This window comes from Callionymus lyra, chromosome 5, assembly GCF_982586985.1.
Source record: "Callionymus lyra chromosome 5, fCalLyr1.hap1.1, whole genome shotgun sequence".
NCBI lineage: Eukaryota > Metazoa > Chordata > Actinopteri > Syngnathiformes > Callionymidae > Callionymus > Callionymus lyra.
Window position 1 is genome coordinate 16,893,119 of NC_141822.1, and position 8,278 is coordinate 16,901,396.

The following is an 8,278-nucleotide window of genomic DNA, read 5'->3' on the forward strand; positions in this document are numbered from 1 at the left end:
TCATGAAACACTTGATGACGACGTCCTACTTTATTTTTGTTTACCGATAAATATGTTAATAGACAAGTGAGGATGCTAATTGGTACAAAAATATGACAGAACAGTGTTTTTTTAACACTCATGTTTTGTAGTAGCATAGCATAGCAAAGCATAGCCCAGCATAGCATAGCATAGCATAGCATGGATGCTAATTTGGGAAAACTCTGGAGTCGAATGGAGGAGTAAGAAATAATTTTACATAAAAAACATCATAACTCAGGACAAAAAATAGAATAGTTAAGAAATTTTATAATAAGCGTCATAATATAACGTAATAGTGAAGCGCGCACACGCCTACGTTTCTACCTATGCAACCCGCATTAGGTCAAAATGATACTATAAAAAAGATTGTTTAGAAATGTTTCTTATGGCAATCCAACGATTTTATTACTAGTTCAACGCTATATGTAACTTGATTTTTCTTTTAGGATATTTTCTCTTTTTTCTTTTTGTTAACTTTGTATGAGTATTGTTTTGTTATGTTTTGAAAATGACATCACATTTTACGTAAAATGTAACGTATATAAAATGAAATATTACACAATTAAATGTATGGCATAACAAAACTTTTTATTGCGTTGTATTTTATTTTATTTATTTTTTAATAGTATTTGAAGTATAACTTTTGAATAAATAAAAAGAAAGGAATGACACTTACTTAAAAGACTAAAGCATATGTCCTTTTATCTATTTATTTTCAAAAGTTTTTCAATCATTAAAGGGGACTTTATTTGTCCCTTTTCTTATCTGTTGGCTTGATGGCCCCGTATTACAGTAACAGTATATAATGTGGCCCCTGAGGAAATATAATTGCCCTGTTCTAAATGTTGCCCTGAGGATTCTTGGACGGACCCCTTATTGACCCTATTAGGCCACTTTGACACGATTGTTTATTGACTTCCATCCACTGTGTGAGTGTCTCATCAAACATTTCTACTCTTGATCGTTTAGTTTCTGTCTAGACCTCTCAGTTTCAGATTCAGGGTCCACGCCCTCCTGGTGGCCCGTGATGTTCCTCGGGTGTTACGGTGATACTTCATCGTGAATAAAGGCGATTCTTTTGATTGGCGCACAGCACAAATCTGGACCCCTCCCTCCTTTCAGAGCACAATGGGGGCCCTGAAGTGAGAAAAGATCGGTGTCAGCAGACAAACAAACCTGCCGTAGAATTATTTATATTCTAAATAGTTCAGCTTGGCCTCTGCTTGGAGGGTCAACATGCATCAGTGGACCACACAAACACCAGCAGATATGTTTGAGAAACATGTTTCAAGAGGTCAGTGAAGACCTTCGATTCCCTTCAGTGACTTATTTAACTTTCACTTCATTTAGAATGTATCCTTCAAAGGGTTTGATTGATATTCTGCTGGATGTATGGATTGGACAGTGTGACAAGAAAATGTTGATTATATTGTAATTATTTTATTCTTCTCATGTTTTTATTTTTAAGAAAGCATTTATTTGTTTACTGTTTTTTCTTCTCTTGATTGTTATATTTATTATGTCATCACTGTATGTCTATAAACACACACAAATGAATCAATAAATGACCTAATGTTCTCAGTCTAACATGTGTAAAGAAGATGTGTTATTTAATTTCATCATTATTTCTGTCATCATTGTTATATATGTCTGTCTCAAATAAAAAACTTCTAGTGTTTAAGCCTGTAAAGGAAGATTTTAAATGAAGCGAGGCGCTGTCCTTGGAGAACCGCTGTGATATTCCTAAATGTCGATGACATCGTCGCCGATATGTTGACACAACATGTGTGTCATTTACACTGTTTTAACAGCTCCAGCCTCCTGCTCTCAGCTTGATTGTAACACAAACACGACTCCTCTGTCACTCTGAGCCTCTTCTCAACCCATCCCCACTTGACCAGTTTTATTTATCTTTTATTTTAATGTATTTGTCTGTGTCTACACGTAACATATCGAGTCCCTGAAATATCTGCTTTTAAATGAGGTTTAGCTTAAATGTGATTAGTGTGATGAGATTTGGTGCAGTCATGTCTCTGACGGTATCTCCTGGAGGTCAGAGGGATCAATAGGTCGGAGGAACTTTCTACTGTGACCCACTTGACCTATAGTCTTTTTAATAATCCAACATTTTACATCTAAACAGATACTTTGAAAAAACTATTTTCTTAAACCATTTAAAATAGTTTTTGTCTCATTGCATTGTATGTTGTTTTGTGTTTATTCCACCATCAATTATGTCAGTGATTAAAACTTTATTTATCTTCTTACTGTCTATCTGTCACATCACAGTGTAGTTTGCTGCAGATCTAGACTTGTACAGTTGACACATGTTTGATTAAATATACATTTGTTTGATAAAATTTAAAAAATGGTTTGATTCCAGTTAAAAAAATTGATTCCAGTTAAAATTTGTTTGATTCCAGTTAAAGATGGTTTGATATCAGTTGAAAATATTTGATTAAAGTTAGAAATTGTTTTATTTTAGTTTGATTAATTGTTTGATTCCAGTTAAAGATGGTTTGATATCAGTTGAAAATATTTGATTAAAGTTGAAAATATTTGATTCAAGTTGAAAAATGTTTGATTATAGTTGAAAATCGTTAGATTAAAATTGAAAAATGTTTTATTAAAGTTCAAATTTGTTTTTATATACAGTAGTAAAGGTTGTTTGATTATAGTTAAAAATTGTTTGATTATAGTTGAAAATTGTTTGATTATAGTCGAATTTTCTTTGATTATAGTTGAAAATTGTTTGATTAAAGTTGAAATATGCTTAATTTAAGTTGAAAATAGTTTGATTATAGTCAAAAATAGTTTGATTATAGTCGAAATCATGTTTAATGCGCTTAAAAAGTATGTGGTGACAACAGTGTAAATTGTGTGATCATAGAAGATTCTACAATCATATTTTAATGATGAATACAAAGCAAAAAAGGTTACGATTTTATAAAAAATAAAAAAAAAGAACAAATATATTTATACTGAGGTGAAGTAAAATACAAGATTGAAACATATACAAAATAAATGTTCCCTGTTTAGTGTGACAGCAACGTCTGCGTCTGAAGGGAGCGAAGAATGAGGAGAAAAGAAAACGTTCTTCCTTCTCACCTTCCACTGAACCCCCCTCCTCTCTCATTTCACTGAAAGACGAGAAGTGTGCCAGGGGTTTTGGCCCCCCGGGTTATTTCTGTTGTAAGCATGTCTAAATCAACAGATCTACGAGCGAACCCCCGCAGTGTCATCCAAGCCCGACAGGAGTGTCTCTGTGACCTTCTGTGTCAGTCTGCAGGTCCATGTGAAACTACCACCCGGCCAGGGAATGTCTGCCTCCCGTCCCAAACACAGTGGGCACAAATAAAAACACTTCATTCATCTACTGACTTTAAAGTATTTATTATGAACGGCAGGATCTACTCGATGAATGACGGACATTACTAGTACGTTTATGGTGGCGTCGTGTCATTTATACATCATCAACTTTTCGTTTGTTTTGACCATAACACTGACATTTCACTAGAAAGGTTTCTCTGACTTTGTGTGACCTCACACTTCCTGTCAAGGTTGCCGCAGTGACAAGTTCCCCCCGTGGACCGACGTGAATTATTGAAAACCTTGGCCTGAACTAGCAAAAATAAATACATATTCGTCTCTTGTCACGAGCATTGGTTTATGAATTAAAGTTTCCGTCACAGACGACATGCTAGGTGACAATATTTGTGGATATTTAAAAGTCCTGAAACAACAATGGATTCTTAAAAATAATTTTACAGTCAAGGAATAATAAAAGACGCCTCCTGTTTTCATTTAAACTGGTCAAGACTAGCTAGCTAACTTGCTAACGTTTACTGTAAACCAAGTCATTGTTGACGTAAAAAACAAAAATGAATGTGAAGACACTTAAAAAAAAGGTACATATTGTAGTTTGTTATTGACAGTAAAAATGGCGGAGGGGATGAGATAAGAAAGAGGGGAAGGAGTTGAGTTAAGTACATAAACAGAAGGTTGCATTTACACAAAATAAATACATTTGTAGCTACACCAACATTCGCTAGCCTGTATTTACCAAACATCAAAGGCTGTTAGCATAGCGCTAGCTTGTATATAAACAAGCAAGTAATAGTTTACTGTAATGATTTTCAAGGGACGGTCATATTGACATTTCAAATCTCCACTAATGCGCCGCACCGACCCTGACTTCAGAAGTGGGTGAGAGTGGTTTTCTATTTTGGTGGGAGGACGAGAGAAGCTTCGTCCTGGAGTGTCAGGTCGACCTCTCGGACCTCCGCGAGTCTATTAGCACATAGTTGAGCCGCCAAGTCGACTCACGTTCCCAGAAACCGCTGGAACGACTTCCCTCGGATGGCGGAGGCGCAGAATGTGGAGAACATCTGCCACGATTGGTAGAGAGGTGAGAGGTGAGTCTTAGCCTCACTTTCATGTAGCTTCAGGACATGTATGTTGGCCGACACTCATCTGACCTCTCAACCAAGTATAATCTGATCATGAATACATCTAGATCAACGGTGTGATGTTGATGATTTAAACTGAAATAAACGATATTCATTCATTCATATTCAGGTTAAGATCCGTCACACGTGGATCATAAACCAGAGGTTAATGTTACAAACCTGGTCATATTGTGATTCCAAAACAACTGGATTGTCATGATGGATAAATTAATAGATAGATAGATGGATAGATAGATAAAAGGAAAGATTGATGTAAATAATTGATGTAATATATGGATGGACAGATGGATGGATGAATAGATGGGTAAATGACGGATGGATGGATGGATGGATGGATGGATGGATGGATGGATGGATGGATGGATGGATGGATGATAGATAGATAGATAGATAGATAGATAGATAGATAGATAGATAGATAGATAGATAGATAGATAGATAGATAGATAGATAGATAGATAGATAGATAGATAGATAGATAGATAGATAGATAGATAGATAGATAGATAGATAGATAGATAGATAGATAGATAGATAGATAGATAGATAGATGATACACTGGGGGATGGATGGATAAATAATGGGTGGATGGATAGACAGAGGGAATTGTACAGTTTGTAAAATCAAAGTTACAAACCTGGCCAGATAAGTGGTGATTAAAAAGCAACTGATGGATGGATGGATGGAAGGTTGGGTGAATGGATAGAAAAATTAACAAATGGATAAATGGATAAATGGAAAGACAAATCGATGGATAAACAGGGCGACCGATGGATAGATAATGGATGGATAGACAGAGGGAATCAATAGATGGATAAAGTTGATGTAACACACCTGGTCATGTAACTGTAACTGATGGATGGATGGATACAGCAGATCCATCTGTCAATCCATTCATCATTAATTTATGAATTAATGAAAAGATTATGGATGGATGACTATACAGATGGATGAATATATGGATTATTATATGTATACATGAATATATGGATGGATAAACTTATGGATAGATGTATACATGAATACATTGATGGATAAAATAATGGATAGATGTATACATGAATACATGGATGGATAAACTAATGGATGGATGTATACATGAATAAATGGATGGATAAACTAATGGATAGATGTATACGTGAATGCATGGATGGATAAACTAATGGTTGGATGTATACATGAATACATGGATGGATAAACTAATGGATAGATGTATACATGAATACATGGATGGATAAAATAATGGATAGATGTATACATGAATGCATGGATGGATAAACTAATGGATGGATGTATACATGAATACATGGATGGATAAACTAATGGATAGATGTATACATGAATGCATGGATGGATAAACTAATGGATGGATGTATACATGAATACATGGATGGATAAACTAATGGATAGATGTATACATGAATACATGGATGGATAAACTAATGGATGGATGTATACATGAATACATGGATGGATAAACTAATGGATAGATGTATACATGAATGCATGGATGGATAAACTAATGGATGGATGTATACATGAATACATGGATGGATAAACTAATGGATAGATGTATACATGAATGCATGGATGGATAAACTAATGGATGGATGTATACATAAATACATGGATGGATAAACTAATGGATAGATGTATACATGAATACATGGATGGATAAACTAATGGATGGATGTATACATGAATACATGGATGGATAAACTAATGGATAGATGTATACAGGAATGCATGGATGGATAAACTAATGGATGGATGTATACATTAATACATGGATGGATAAACTAATGAATAGATGTATACATGAATACATGGATGGATAAACTAATGGATGGATGTATACATGAATGCATTGATGGATGAATGGATGGATGGATGTATACATGAATACATGGATGGATGAATGGATGGATGGATGTATTCATGAATACATGGATGGATAAACTAATGGATAGATGTATACATGAATGCATGGATGGATAAACTAATGGATGGATGTATACATGAATACATGGATGGATGAATGGATGGATGGATGTATACATGAATACATGGATGGATGAATGGATGGATGGATGTATACATGAATACATGGATGGATAAACTAATGGATATATGTATACATGGATGGATAAACTAATGGATGGATGTACACATGAATGCAGGGATGGATGAATGGATGGATGGATGTATACATGAATACATGGATGGATAAACTAATGGATGAATGTATACATGAGTACATGGATGGATAAACTAATGGATGGATGTATACATGAGTACATGGATGGTAAATTCCATCAATTCTTCTTCATCTTCTACCTCCAGCAACAGTGTCTGGTAAGAATGTGTAAAAACACACAAATCAACAGGTCGTGTTGACAACAGGCTGTTATCAGACACACACTTGTGCTTCAAGTCTCTCCTTCACGGAGGGAAAGTGGAAAGTTTTTTTGCGTGTTCTCTGTTATCATGCGACACACACCAGCATGTAGGATCCATGGAGGAGTGAGTGAGCTCAGTAAACATTATTGTTGTCAATATTGATGCTACTTCAATGTCACGCGTCTGCTGGAGGTGTCGAGCACCGGCTGAGCACAGGCAGATACACACTCCCTGGACTATACTGGCGTTTGTAAGGGAGGAGAAACTCTTTTTTTTTCTTCACCTCCATCCATCCATCCATCTTCTACCCGTGAAGCGAGACACATAGTAACACTTCCTTCATCTATCCCGAGGTCTCTCAACAAAATAAAGGAAACAAATTGAAATAATGACAAATTTTCAATCAATAATAAATAAAACCTTGATATTTATCTAATTAACATGTTAAAATTATCTCCTAAAATATTTGTGGTTACAGAAAGATGATAAACACTTTCATGATACACTTGCTTGCGCAGAATATTATTATTTTATCCAAAAATGAGAGACAGTGGGTGAAGAAAATACTTGATCTTCACACAAAAAAGTGAACTAAACGGTCTGACACAGCGATATGAATTGTTTTAGCGCCACCCTGAGGTTAATAATAGCTCTGCACCTAAATTGATACAATTATCCTTAACTTTTAAATCTGAAAGTGAAGCAGTGACGCGTCTTCCGGTTCGCTGTTACCGTAACATCTTAACGATTTATATCTATAGTTAAATCAAATTTATGTAAATCGCAACTTGGCTGCTATTAAACAACTTGTTCGTATCGTCAGACTAAACATGTGAGTGTATCTTATAAAGTTAATTGAGTAAAATAGTAAATAAAACATTAAAACTAAATTACAACGTCATTAGACTTCAACCGTCTACAGTATATGCTTCTTGGTAAATAAAGAAACAGCGCCCTCTGCTGTAAGATGGTCTCGATTACAAGAGAAAAAACCCCCAGGAAAAACACATGCAGGAGGTTGTTGTTAGTCTGACAATTCCATTACTTATATTCATTTATGTATTTTCATTTTAGATTTTTCTATAAAAGCTTTTTTTTTCACTGAACTTAGTTTTCAATCGGACAGATCAACTGTGATCACTGATCTTAAAAAACATGATTAACTGATCATTTTAACATGACTCACCTCATATTAACAGTCAAGATTCAAGAGCATTACGTTTATTACGTTTTGTGTGTAGCTGAAGAGAGTATAGTGAACGTCTGACAGGACTTTAAGAAAAACCTGAACCAGCAGCAGCGACAACAGTCACAGTCTGACGCTGAACATTGTGAACTCATATTGACTTTTGTCTTCAGGTTTTAAAGTCACAATGAGTCCTAAGGGA